The sequence below is a fragment of the Ursus arctos genome, unplaced genomic scaffold, assembly GCF_023065955.2.
Source record: "Ursus arctos isolate Adak ecotype North America unplaced genomic scaffold, UrsArc2.0 scaffold_1, whole genome shotgun sequence".
NCBI classification, from domain to species: Eukaryota; Metazoa; Chordata; class Mammalia; order Carnivora; family Ursidae; genus Ursus; species Ursus arctos.
In genome coordinates, this window is record NW_026622763.1 from 14955352 (window position 1) to 14970315 (window position 14964).

Genomic DNA, 14964 nt, shown 5'->3' on the forward strand with positions numbered 1-14964 from the left:
GGTCCAGAAGATTAGCGTGGATGAACTACAGCAGAAGGGCCACCATGCCCTCCAGAGCATGGCCTTTATTGTACTATGGCAAGAGATTAGAAGGAGGAGAGTAAAGTCAGAGTATGCATTTTCTTGGCTCTACCCTGAAATGATACTTCAGTCTAGCTGTGTGTTTTAAATGATGTCACTACTCCTGTCAATGCAGTCTCTTCTGTGAAAGTTTCTCCTTTTGTATCTTGTAATGGCTCATCTCTATGGTCACAGGGGTGATTATAGCTTGGTTGCTACTAGTCTAGAGTATAGCTCTGTCCTTCATGGTTTCACTTTGTAAATGTGGTCTCTTTGTAAATAAATCTGCTTCAGATTACTGAATGTGCCAACTTTGTACTGTGACAAATACCATGATGAATACCAGTAAGAGACTCAGAAAAGGGACTTTTAAAATTAGATGTTGATATTAAGTTGGTGATCTATATCTATATCCATCTATACCTGTACTATCTTTGATGTAATAATCATCTTTCCAGGAGGGAACTGGAGCATAGATAATCCACAGCAAAAGATGGAATCTTGAGTAATCCGTTGTCACTGGCGATGATATAGAATGAAATGCAGATAGACAGGAAAGGTTTTGGGAGGATAACTGGTTATGGTACTTAATTGCTACAATAGTGGCACCTGTAAAGATTGTAAAATGAAGCTTGCATGGTTCATATGATGCCTCAGGGAGATTCCACAGGGATAAACTGAAATGGAAACCATGCCTGCAGAATCAGGAATACAAAAAAGATCACCTTGGTGTCTTTGAGGGAGTCCCTCTCTTCTGTTGTTGCAGGGAGATAAGGCAGAGGTCCAAGAGAGCATAGTAAAGGTGGCAGAGCCCCACAACTCCAGTCGTTTTTAAAAGCTAAGACAGAGATATTGGAGAAGTCCAGGACAATGGCACATAGGACAAGGATGCTTGGGTGAACGTGTGCAGTATACATATGCTTTCTGGACCAGTCTCATAAATAACACATTTATAGTGGAATGTTGCTATATGTGTCCAATTTTATGGCTGAAGATGTTGAACCTCAACATTCCCACAAGTCTTTTTGCTGACAGAGGCAACCTCTATCCCAGGAAGCTAGGCGTTCTCTGCATTAAGGTAGAGTGGAAGATAAATTCCTATAAAGTTTAAGAGGCTACATCCCCAGAGGGGGATCTCTCTCTCAAATAAATAAATAAAATCTTTATAAAAAAGAAAAAAGAAAGGGCTATGCAGCAGATCAAGGGCATGGTACAACCTTCCCTACGGTCTTTACCTCGTGACCCAGCAGATAAACTGCTAATGTAAAGGTGCATGGTAAACAGAGATGCTGTGTGGAGCTTCTGACACTCATTATATGGCAATCAAAACACAGGCACTACAAGCTTTAGAGGAAGGCCGTTTCCTCCTGTGCTGATAAATATTCTCCTTTTCAAAAGCAGCTCTCTACTGGGCTCTTGCAGAAACGATTAACCTGACCATGGGATACCAAGTGGCTCTGCAACCCAAACTGCCCATCATGAACTGACTGTCCTCTGATTCACTGACCATAAAACTGAACGCATACAGCAACGTCCCACTATAAAATAGAAGGGGTATATATGGGACTGGACAGAACGCATAAGTAAAATGTCTGGATTATTGCACCTTCCACTTTACCCTTTCTCCTCCAGCTCATATCAAAACCTCAAGATGTGTTTTCTAATGCAAGTTGGCAGGGGAGAAATAAACACAGGCCTAGGTTATGGGTAGGTTTACATGATGTACTCGAAGCCTCCGGAGTTGGATAGGCTCTATACCGCAGTCTGACTGAGCAGTGGCGTTAAAAGACTAAAGAAAACAAATGCTCCCAGCTGGCAGACTTTTGAACAAGATTTTTAGTTTTCTACTTCTTGTGGAAAGAGAATTGGCTTGAAGCATGGATCTACCCTGACTCATGCACAGTAACTAATGAAAGACCTGATTAGGGTTATGGGAAGAAAATATTAGTGACAAGGAAGTTTAGGTAAAGAGAAGTGCATTGACATATCAGGTAAAAATGTAAAAATATGAAGATATTAGTGTGCTACTTAATATCCGCCAGAACACATCCATAGCAGAGGGGGCTCTCAATAATCAGCTGGACAATATGACTACTGAGCGCGTCAGTCTGCTTTGGATCCCACCATTACCTGCCAATGATAGGTGGCTGTCATTAAACTCTTGACACAGCATTATTTGCCAGCAGGACCAGCTGTCTACCTGGTGGCGGGCAGATTACATGGGAAGCATTCCATAAAGAAGGGGTAGCATTTTGTCATTACAGAGATAGACACATACTCTGGTATAGCTATGTCTCTGCTGTTTCAAGTCCTGTCAGCACTGCTATTCATGGATTCACAGAATAGCTTACCCATTACCATAGTAATCCACTCTACATGAAAAAGATGTAGCAAAAAGAGGCGACAGGCTCAGACCATGGCATTCATTGTTTTCTATTAGCTATATGTACCTGGCTTGATGGAAGTGTTAACTAGTCTTCTCTATCTTGGTTTTGGCATTATAACAACCTTGAAGTTGGGATGTCATCCTACAGCAAGCATGTGTCCCTCTCACATAGCCAGAAAGCACAGATCTAGGAAGTAAAGGGTAGAAGTGTAGCATTCTCTATCACTATCACACCATTACCCCACTGGACATATTTTGTTTCTCGTCTTCATGATAAGGAGTTCAGTGGGTATATGAGTCCTAATGCCTAAGGGGGGATTGCCTCCAACAAGGAATGTCATAATTCTGTTCCTCTGAATTGGAAGCTGAAATTTCCCCCTGATCACGTGGGGGCTCAATAGGACTGAGGGGTTGGGTGGGAACTGACAGAATACTGTGTGTCTGATGATTAAGCTCATCCGCCAGGAAGAATATGTGTCTTCACTATATAAGAGAGAGCAAAGAAGAATATATTGGGACCCAGGAGATTCTGAAATACTCCTTTGTCCAACTCAATCTCATTTTGCAATTCTACATTTGCACATTCCAATTTCCATTTCAATGGAAAACTGAAATTGTAGCAACCTAATTAAGAAAAAGAAGCAGAGGAGTAAGATTTGGCAGGGATAAAATTTTGGTTCAATCCACCACGTAAATTATCTGTGTAGTCAAAATGCTGGCAGAAGGAAAGGGAGAAATGAATGAGTAATTGACAGAGGGAGCTAGGATTACCAGTTAAGGCCATATGATAACCTTATTTCTTTTCTTAATGGGGGCATCTGCCCCAAAACCTTATATGGAAAATGCAAGTGTTGACTGTAGTTATAAATTTCAGACAGGTGTATAAACTGGACTAATACTACCCTAAAAAGAAACATAGCAGATGGAACTTCATGTGTTCTTTCAAGGACACAAAGTTTTTATTTGAATAAATAGTAATATTCCCATGATCTCTGAATTTTTTAGCTGTTGCCATTATGAAGCCAGACAAATCAAATGAGGAGAATAAAGTTAGTACATGGTATTTACTTTCTTGGTTCTCGCCCACTGGAAACATGTGAGTTTGGCTATGTTCCTCAACACAAACTTACTGCTTCTATTACATCAGAAACCATAGGGTTCCCTCCCTCTAGGTTCAAGTAACAGTTTACTTACCCTTCTCACTTCAGGTATAAATGGCTAAATCAATACTAGCCAAAGGTTGCTACAAAACCCTTGTCTTTGACAAGTGGCCCCTTCACAGATGGAATTTTGTATACTACTCTGAATGTGCCATTTCTTTCCAATTGTAATCCTGACCCTGATTTGTACAAATTACTTACAATTCATATGAGGAGACATGAGTCATCCACATGACACAATGGGGGGAAAATGCTAAATGCCAACTGAGTGTAAACTCTTAGTCTTATGAGCCTTGAAGGTACAGAGAGATCAGATTGTGCTGACTAAAATCAACACAAATGGGGTCTATCCTAGCTGCTGAAGTATGTGTGTGCAAGGACTTCCCAAGAATAAGAATGGCCCAGATTTGAGAGTACCATTCAACAGAAACTAGGTATCATCTACTCTTAATTTATTTTAGAGTGATCTATGCCTAAAGTTGTTCCTCACAAAAATGCTAAAATAGCAAAGTAGTACACACAAAGAGTTATGTGACTTCCTTCAGGTACAAACAGAAAGCTAACTGAAATGGGAAGGAGATAAATAAAAGAATCTTTAATATGCATCTGCTTGAGTGCACACCCTTCTTTAATTGCAACTAATAAGGACTTTTACTCATGAATTGAAACTTCCTGTGTTAATTATATTATATTATTTACAAACAACGTATTTCTACAAATTGCATTCCATTCCATTTCAATGAAGGTTTGGTTCTTCTTTGTCTTTATTACAATGATTAGAAAATCTCACTGCCGAACAGATGGAGTTTTCAACACATGTTGTTTTATATCAAAGACACTTAAAAACATAGCCTCAACACAAAGTACTTACAGAAATCTAATATATAATCATTGTGTTCAAATTAACATGCTATTCTGAAAAGTAAGCTGATTTTATCCATTTGTAGTTTATCAATTTAGACAGATAAGATTTCGTGAGTATGCGACTACCAGCCAGATAGGTCTGTGGTTCGTTTTTTCCCCTTTATTCTCTGTATCTCACTGTCAAGTTTCTTAAAAGAACTGTCTATATTCATAACCTTCTCACTTCCCATTTACACCTCTATCCACTGCAGTCTTGCTTCTGGTACCACAAATTGACTCATTTTGCCCTAACAATTTCTGGTAGCAAAGCCAACAGTAACTATGGAATCCTTAGTTTGTTTGACCCCCTGAGACTTAGCTTTATTATTCTATCTTCCTCTGGCTTCCACGGCTGCATCTCTGATTTTTTCTTTTATCTTAGTCCAGTTTTACTGGGATTTAGTAAGTGCTCAATAAATATTTGTTGAATCAATGAATGGATGAATGTGATTTCCTATATCCAAGAGGAGGCAGAAAAAAGGTGAAAATAGTCATTTTGCATTGTTCTCAGTAAACAACCAAAAAATGTAACTATGTCCATCTATTGATAAGGATATTGTTTATGCTATCAATCTTTTCTCTCACTTCTTTATTCTTTTCATTCTTAAAGTCAATGCAAATACCATTTCTTCCCTGAAGCCACTCTATATTCCATTAGACTTAATCCTACTTACATTTCTAGTTGGTATGTAGACATATAGTTCTGTTTATATTTCTGTTTACTGTGCTCCAAATGGTTCCTTATATAATAGGTGTTTACAGTTTTTCACTCCACTAAGTTGGAAATGCCCAGAACATAGAAACCCTATTCCTCTTCATATTGCTCTCAGATAATGCTGGAAAGATATAGGTACTTAATAACTGTTGAATTGAATATTATGGAAGAATTCCTTAAAAACACATTTATAAGTCATTTAGGCACATTAGTTCCAATATTTTATATGCTTAAATAACTTAAAGTGACAGTCATTTTTTTCTATTTAATAGATTCAGTACTTTATGGAAATTTTCAAAGTTGTATACTTGGTAGCTGTGAACTTTACTTTTTTTTTTTTTTAGCAAAGAAGTCATCTGATATTTTATTTAGTTGAGTTACTATGTTAAATGCACCAATTTATATGAGTAACATGAGATGCATTTTGTGTGAATTACGTTTAAAATGTTTCATTTTGAGCATGATATTTTATTTTTCTTCTGAACTTCACCTCTTTAAAACACATTTTATTTGCTTTTACTTTCCTTATGAATTGAATAATACTAGACATAGAGACAAAGAGGCTTTAAAATAACACATTTAAAGACTAAAACCTCGACCTAAGTGCCTGTGATTGGGATCAACAGCCACACTCACAGACTGGCCTGGACCTAAACAGTTTAAGCCATGCCTTTAAAATGTGCCAAAAAAAAATTTTCTTTTCTTTTATGTGACTCCTTCTCTAATCTTTATTTTTTCTATGATATTTACAAAAGGGAAATTTCAATTAAAGTAAGTGAAGATGTTACATGTTACTTCTTGAGTCTCCCACACATACTAATTCAGACTGTAATTGATTTCTGTAAAGTAACAAAAAAAAGAAATCTCCACACTAGAGTACCACACACATACTGTTGAAGATTATATGCATTCTTAGTAGATGTCACTGTGTTGTCCTAACTGTACTGAAGGGAAAAGAGAAAATCTGGGATCTGGGAGCTGTTGGTATCTTGGAAAAGCAAAGTGCTAATGGGATTTAGGCCATTCAGATGTCATTGATTTTTCCCTCACCTGTCACCCTCAACAGCCTAAATCCCTCTGTCAAACCTTAATACCAATTCCCTTGATATTGCCCCTTCTCTTGGAAATAAAGCAAGAATTGAGGTAACTCTGTCGTCAATAGGGTTCAGAGTCTTTGGTTGAGGAAGCAGACCAGTGAAATCTAATGGCTTAGGTCCATAATGTGTGTCATTCCTTAGGGAACGATGAAAAGGCACTGAATTCTAACAGAGTAGACCAGGAAGAGACACTGGTTTTGAGGACACACATTCAAGTGCCAGCTATGGCACTCCTGAGCTTTGAGGCCATGTCCAAGTCACCTGTCCTCCCTAAGTCTTGGTTTCTTCAGTAAATGACTAAATATGCTAGCATTGTGAGGATTCAATCACATGACACATCTGGAATTTCCTAGTGTACTTACACTGTAAGAGCCAAAAGGACTGAGTTTAATTTGAATGGCAAAAACTATAATTTGTCCATCTCTCTTTTGGAAAGTGTCAGACCGACAGTGTAATTACAGAAGTTTTTGTCCTATTTGTCCTACCTATCCCCCAACACAGTGTTCACTCCCCACCCAAATATATAGAATCTTATTCTCTAATTAAGAAAATAACCATATTGTCAGATAATGGTCTTTAATTTCTCTTCTCACAATTTCCTTAAAAAATGTAATGCCATAAATTATATAAAGCCTTAAGTAAAGGACAGAAGCCCAAGGCATGTTGTTCATTTGTCCAGTCAGTATATTCTACATTGAGTTAACTTAAAAGTTCTTTGATCACATTTTGTTACCCAAGGTAGCATGCCAGCACACTGTGAATCACCATTGTTCCCACTAAATTATTCCTTCCCTCCCTAAAGCCCACTACTTTTATAAATGCTTGCTCACTGTGGCTGTCACCACTATTTACTAGTGATCCAAACCAGAAGCCAAAGAATTATTCTTTTTTTTAAAAAAAAGATTTTATTTGTATTTATTTGAAGAGATAGAGACAGCCAGCGAGAGAGGGAACACAGGCAGGGGGAGTGGGAGAGGAAGAAGCAGGCTCCCAGCAGAGGAGCGCCGTGTGGGGCTCGATCCCATAACGCCGGGATCACGCCCTGAGCCAAAGGCAGACGCTTAACGACTGCGCCACCCAGGTGCCCCCAAAGAATTATCCTTGATTTCTTTTCATCTACCCCATCAATTTAACCACTAAGATCTATCTGTTTTACTGCCTCATCAATTTTAGAATCTTCCCTCCTTCTTACTGCTTTAACCCTAGTAATATTGCTCATTATCTTTCAACAGAACACAGAAAAAACCTTTTTTTTAAATTATGATATGTTAGTGACCATACAGTACATCATTAGTTTTTGATGTAGTGTTCCATGATTCATTGTTTGCATATAACACCCAGGGCTCCATGCAATACGTGCCCTCCTTAATACCTTTCACTGGGCTAACCCATCTCCCCACCCCCCTCCCCTCTAAAACCCTCAGATTGTCTGGCTTCTCATTGGTTCTTTCTGCTATTCAATCCCAGCTTTACACTGTTGTCAAAAATGATCTATATATATGGAAGACAGAATATTGACACTCCCTTACTTGAAAAGCTCTAATAGTTACCCCATTTACTAGTGGAAAAATAATTGAAATCCCAGATTATTTTTAGAGTCACTATCCCTTGGTTCTTGCTGCCTTCCTTTTTCTCAAATTTTATGCCCCAATAATACCAAGCAGATTTTAGTTCCCAAGGCACATACCATGCTATTTAACCTTGCTATGCTTTTACAAGCTTTTGACTCTTGCTTAGATTTCCTTACCTAGTTTCTTCTTTTTTTTAAGTTTTTATTTAAATTCCAATTAGTTATCATACAGTGTAACATTAGTTTCAGATGTACAATACAGTGATTCAACACTTCCATACAACACCCAGAGCTCACCACAACACGTGTCCTCCTTAATCCCCATCACTTACTTAACACATCCCTCCACCCCCCCCCCCTCAGGTAATCATCAGACTGTTCTCTATAGTTAAGAGTTTATTTCTTGGTTTCCCTCTCTCTTTCTCTTTTTTTCTTTTGCTTATTTGTTTTGCTTCTTAAATTCCACATGAGTGAAATCATATGGTATTTATCTTTCTTGACTGACTTCCTTCGCTTAGCATGATACTCTCTAGTTCCATCCACGTCTCTGCAAATGGCAAGAATTCATTCTTTTTTTATGGCTGAGTAATAGTCCATTGTATATATATATATATGCCACATCTTCTTTATCCATTCATCTGTTGAAGGACACTTGGGCTATTTCCTACCTAGTTCCTTCTTACATTTCTTAATCTTTCAGGCTCAACTCAGAGGGTTTCTCTGTTAGGAAAATGTTTGCAAATCCCTAGAATGGGCTAAGTCTCTTTTGTTCTTTCATAGAATCCTGTGTTTCTTGTGATCTGACTGCTTGTCACACTGCACTGACATGGTTTCTTCATCTGCCAGGGTCTCACACAGTGCTGACAATATTTTGAAGATACAGGACATCTCTCACCTGGCTCTTCTGCATCAGAGATGCTTAGTTCTTGCTACCTAGATTCCTGGAACCATCCACATTTCAAATTTGTTTTCCACCTATCTCTTTAATTCATTGGGCCATCTCAGGCCCCTCCAATAATTTATCCTTTTGAAATAAGGAAGTCAGAGTCAGCTTCTGATACTCTGAATCAAAGAACCTCATTTATCATTTTGTGTGTTTGAATTTTTAAAAATTCAGAGCATAATTATTTTTTATATTTCCAAAGTAGTTCCTACTACTCCTCAGAATAAACTGTGGCCTCTAAAATATTTTATTATTTGATGCTGGCATACACACAAAAATATATTATAAATACACATGTACACATATGCATATAAATCTCAAAGGCTACAGTATCTCTTCATTAATAAAATAGCTCCACCTAGCAAAATGTATCTCTTAATGTAAGGTACTTTGTTTTATTCCCTATGATATCTCAGCACCCTTACAAATACTTGGAACATAGTAAGTCTTTAATAATGTCTGTTTAATGATAGAATGGATGAATAAATGAATGAGGTAAGTGACTTACTTTTCTTACAGAACTGAAAATATTGACTCTGAGGTACAAAGATTGCATTTGCCAATATTGCTCAAGAAATAAAATTTATTTTCGAGATGATCCTTAGCTTTATAATTTCTAATCAAACACAACTAACTGACTTTAAATCTTGATGTATTTTGCCAGTATCAGTTGCAGCGTCTGAAACTTAGGTATTAACGTCAAGCCTTGAGTCTTCCTGAAGAAATCCGTACCTATAACCCGGCTGACAACTGGTGCATGATCAAACTGGATAGGGGTTTTCCTTACCTGAATCCTTTTTATATTCTCAACTATCATGAAAACTTGATTCAATAGTTATTACTAATAACCCTTTAAGTGGGTTTTATTTTGCTCCCCATGCAATGGCTTCTACACTGTGACAGACTGTTCTTAATGAGAATGACTAAAATCAAGTGGCTTCCATGCACATTTTGAGCAGTAAAGGTGTTTGTTTCTTTTTTTCCATTCTCAGAAAAATTCAGCATCTAATTCCAGAGGGACATAAGATGATTATTCACTTTCATTAGTTAAACATCACCAAAATCAAATCTATCATGCCTGAACAAAATGTGTGTGTGTGTTGTACACACACACACACACGCACATGCACACCCCTCAAATGTGGCAAATGGGAATCACAACCAGTCAAAATATGAGCACATGCAGACATGAAAGCATGAAGGCAATTTTGAGAGGAAATAAGAGGAAATGGAGCCATAAGTATTGTTCTAGAAAGAACAGATTTCTCTCAGATTTTGTATAAAAATATGTCATTTGTGTTCTTTTGAAACAATCTATTCAACTCACCTTCATATAACCAGTCAGCAATCCCATTAAAGATAATTCCTTCTTTTCCAGAAGATGTCAGTCGCAATGAACTGCTCTTTATATCAGGTTGATAGTAGATATTATTTTCAAAAATATAAATCTAGATCCGGAAACATAAAAAAACAACCCAGAAATTGTAACATATTAGGAAGCTTTTAAAAATACTTTCATACTATAGAATAATAGCTGAAGAGCTGTGTTGTATTATTTGTCTGCTTTCAGTTTGTGTTTATTTAATACAGACATCTGCATTGCTTTCAATTATTAATGGCTATTTCCTTATCATATCAATATCAAATTGTCATTTAGAAATTACACAGTACTGGTATTGAAGCACTTAAATCCATATTTTCGACAACAATTTTTCATCTACTTAATCTCTTTTATACCACAAAATTGATTTGGGTTTGAGATAACACTTTGCATACTTAAGAGACTGATAAACTGTAATAGATGCCATTTTAGTTAATAGTCAACTACTTAGAAGCTTCAATTTGGGGTCTTTAACTTTTACAAAAATGGATTTGGTCACCAATAAAATAATCTCTAGAGAATCTTTTTTTTAAGGTTTTATTTATTCATTTGATAAAGAGAGAGTGAGAGAGAGAGAGCAAACACAAGCAGGGGGAGTGGCAGACAGAGGGAGAGGGAGAAGCAGGCTCCCCGCTAAGCAAGGAGCCCAATGGTAGGCTCGATCCCGGGACCCTGGGATCATGACATGAGCCAAAGGCAGATGCCCAACCAACTGAGCCTCACAGGTGCCCTTCTAGAGAATCTTTCTAATTCCATCCAGCTTGACTCATAAATACCCTGATGAAAGGAAAGGGTGGCAAAATTCCTTTGAATTGATAAATGGGACACACCTTGCTATGCTCCACTCTTCGATGGCAGTTCTTTCCTAAATAGCATATTAGTAATAATGACCATGTGCTTCAGGGTTCAGGAGAGAGTTTTAATTTGAACACATCACAAAGTCTTCCAAAATAATATCATCAACAACAATAACACCCCCACAATAGGAACAACAATAGAAATTCAACAGGGTCTGTCCACACAAAATAGAATTCAGGATAAAATTAACAATAATCCATGTTCAATGGATTTTAATGCCAAAACTGCTGGTCTGTGTGATAATACAACCTTAAGAGAACCATGTTTCACCCAGATGTTGGGGAAGTAGAATATTATCTAATGGAAGCCACATTGCTATCTAAATTGAATATTCTACTAAGAAGGTAGAAGATGGCCTAGAGCCCTTGTGTTCCAGCATGAGGCAGGACCATTACATAAAAGCAAATGGAGCAAACACCAGAACTTCTGATACAATCCTCTAATTATGAGATCCTGTATTTTAAATCTTGGTGTGCAAAATGATGAAAGCAATCTTAATATCCAGGAAATGTCATTGATAGTCTACTTTGATTCTGGCGATTTGGCAAGTATATAACAGTGAGTGGATCTAATTAATCATTTCAACACTGCATGTCATTTATATTACAGGTGAGAATGCCAAAATAAGAATAAGAATTTTTGAGGGGTGAGGGTGGGGAGAAAGAAAGATATAACACGGTGTTCAAAAGAGAGGGCTATATCATCAGGTAGCCTTAATTTAAAATCCGAGCGACTTAGATAATTCTATTAACCTTTTTAAATCTCAGTCCTCTCCTTTATAAAATGCGGATAAGTCTCACACCTGCTGTGAACCATACATGACATGATGAATGTAGAACATACAATACATGTAACTTATACTAGAAACAGGTAATTTGGGTTCAAAATCCTAAGCTTTATAGAGGCTACACATTCTAAATCAAAATAAAACTTTTACAGCTTAAGCCAAACCAGCATTACATATTATGTTGGTAAAATATGGACCAGGAGCAGCAGAATACTAACAGCCGTAGTATTAGTACTAATAGTGGAAAGAGGAGAGGTGATAACAAGTGATATTTACTGCTTTCACTTCATTTAGTTTTCAAGTGATGATGGGGAGAAACAGAAATAAGCTTATTATTGAAACCATGTGGGTCACACTTAGCTGAAAGTTTGAGAACTATTATTTCAGGTGTCTGAAAACTGGATAGAAGTTGGCCTTAATGACTTCCACAATCCCTTATAATGGAAAAAAAAATCACTTTATTCTAGCAATCTAAAGCTTAAGCTTTACATCTTCTGTACACTACCTCCTTCTGCCTTTCACAAATAGTATGTGAAAGAGGCGCACAAAGTCTTCCTTACTTGGAAGGAATCCCCTTTTTGTACCTGAACCTTCTATTAGGACTTGTGAGGAATAACGGTTCAGATCATCCACACCCATGCTACCTAAGCACATGTGGCTATTCTTAGGAGTAGAGGTGACTTTGTCCACAGTAAGATAGTTCCAGAACCTCAGCTTTCTGAAAGGAACAAACTCTAAGACAAAACAATTGATAAAACCTCCACGATTTCAGCAAATGTATAAATTATCCAAAACCACTGACCAGTAATTACATTTATATTTGAAGAACAGATTGGATGATATTCAGAATCCATATGAAACTGACATCTGCTTCAATGTAAAAGAACAAGCAATATGGAATCAGAATTTTAATGCCATTTGCTAAAAGCTACAATACCAAGGAATGTCCACAAGATCTTTTTTCTATGGACAAAAAGTTAGAGACTGCCTTCATGAAAACGTACATTTATAATCTTCTAACTTCTTTTATTTTATTTTTTAAAAGATTTTATTTATTTGAGAGTGAACAAAAGAAAGAGAGAGAAAGAGAAAGAGAGAGCACAGCAGAGAGGGAGTGGAAGAAGCAGATTCCCTGCTGAACAGAGACACACACCCACCCCCGCTCCCCGACGTGAGGCTCGATAACCAGGACCCTGGGATCATGACTTGAGCCAAAGGCAGACACGTAACCAACTGAGCCACAGGCACCCCTTCTAACTTCTTTTAAATAGCCAAATATTTTCCTTGGATTACATTAGTTTCAAATAATAATCACAAATTCTATCTACTAGCTTAACAAGGTGAGAAGTCCAAATATTCACAGGTACTACACCTGGGCACCCTGATGAAATTAAACAGATCCAAATGTCTATCATCAAGGGCTGCAACTAGATTTAAATCACACTGAAAATGTGACAACCACTAATGCCATTTATCCTAATGTTATTGATTAAGATGTCATAATATCTTTGATGCCATTAATCAATTCCTCCAGTGAGCCACCTGAACAGTATAACAAATGGGAATGGATAGCTGTTTGACCAGTTGACTCTTCAATTTAGACAGCAAGCCAACTACCCAGTTTTCCAAAACTAATGGTCTTAATAAACTTATAAAATTATTCAAAATTGATAGTCTCCAGAAAGGAACAGGAAGGCAACTCAAATACTATGTGCTGAATCATGATAAGTTAAGAAATACGTAATAAATGTTCCAAGAAATTAATCAGTGTGTTAGTTGATACTGGTCAGAGTCTATAATGATTTTTCACCTTTTCTTCCTACTGCCACACTTACCAGCAATGCTTATGATGGTGGAAGCAATGCTTACGATGGTGGATACTTCAGAAGCCTGGATTGCTGGATGAGGAGGCTTGGAGCAAATCTCCTCCCCACCCCTAGCCAACTTGTAATGGACACATTGCAAGAAATGAACATTTGATGTTAAAAGTCATTAAGATTTTGGAACTGAGAGTAATTACAATGTAAATTAGCCTACTGTGACTGGTTCAAACAGAGACAATGCCTTATAATAGCAGACTCTCATGAACTTTTAACCAGCTTAAAAAATAAAATAAATAAAATAAAATAAAACGGGGATATAATTTAATATTAGAACTATTTTTGCTGAAATAATACTGAAAAGCTATTCCACCTTCACTGATTTACATAATTTTAAATTAGAAATCTGAATCATTCATAAATCCCCAGGCACTGTAATGGTGTTAGAGGATCTGTAACAGTCTCATTGGGATAGTATTGGGTTGCTTACCATTGTGACTTGCTTTCTGGGGGAAAAAATGTAATTAAGAAACTATCTCAGATAACAGATATTGCTGGCAGGGTACAGTGAAAGGAGTCCTTCCCTATGGTGATTGTAAAAACAAAGTGGTATCCCCATATGGGGAAAGCGATATGGCAACTGAAAACAAAACAGAGTCCATCTCAGCAATCCCAAACCTGGGACCTCATCTTGTAGGGGAGAAAAACAAAGCACCAATATGTAGAAAATTCTGGTGCACAGTATTTATTTCAGCAGTGTTCATGATGGCCAAAAAGAAGAGTCCAAGTGAAAACCCATCAAAGCGAACGCCTGCGTGGATTATGATTCACCTGCATCATGTTATAACATCCAGGCCTTGTGGAAAACAAAGTAGTATTACATGAACTGACATGGAGGAGTTTCACTGAGATATTGTCAAGGGACAAAAGACACAAAACAAGAAATGATTTCATGCACTAAATAATGACAATACTAATACAAACTTACACCAGCAGGAATTTTACCCACAGATACACATTGGGCATTTCCTGTTGGTAGTAAGCTCCATGCCTGCCCCTAGATAGTCTTTGATTACTGTGGGCCATTAGAAGCCCAAAATTCACATTTCCCAGACTCTCTTGTAAACTAGTCTTCTTAGCTTGTTTGCTAGATGGGTTCTAGTTACTTTCTGCAAGAAGGAGAGAGTTGGTAGTTAGGAATTGAAGACATTTGCCTTTGGCAGTTGGTCTAGCCAGCTTCAGCCATAGTGGTTCAGTGATAGTTTATAATATTTATAAATATTA

General features: G+C 37.3%; 1 protein-coding gene across 1 annotated transcript in view; it reads right to left on the reverse strand.

The window, feature by feature from the left end:
* DPP10 (dipeptidyl peptidase like 10) overlaps positions 1-14964 on the reverse strand; it is a 143149-nt gene that overhangs the window by 103524 nt on the left and 24661 nt on the right. The window contains exon 2 of the mRNA XM_026510117.4: positions 10162-10282. The gene's annotated coding sequence lies outside the window, so the exon portion shown is untranslated. The remainder of the gene's footprint in view (positions 1-10161; positions 10283-14964) is intronic.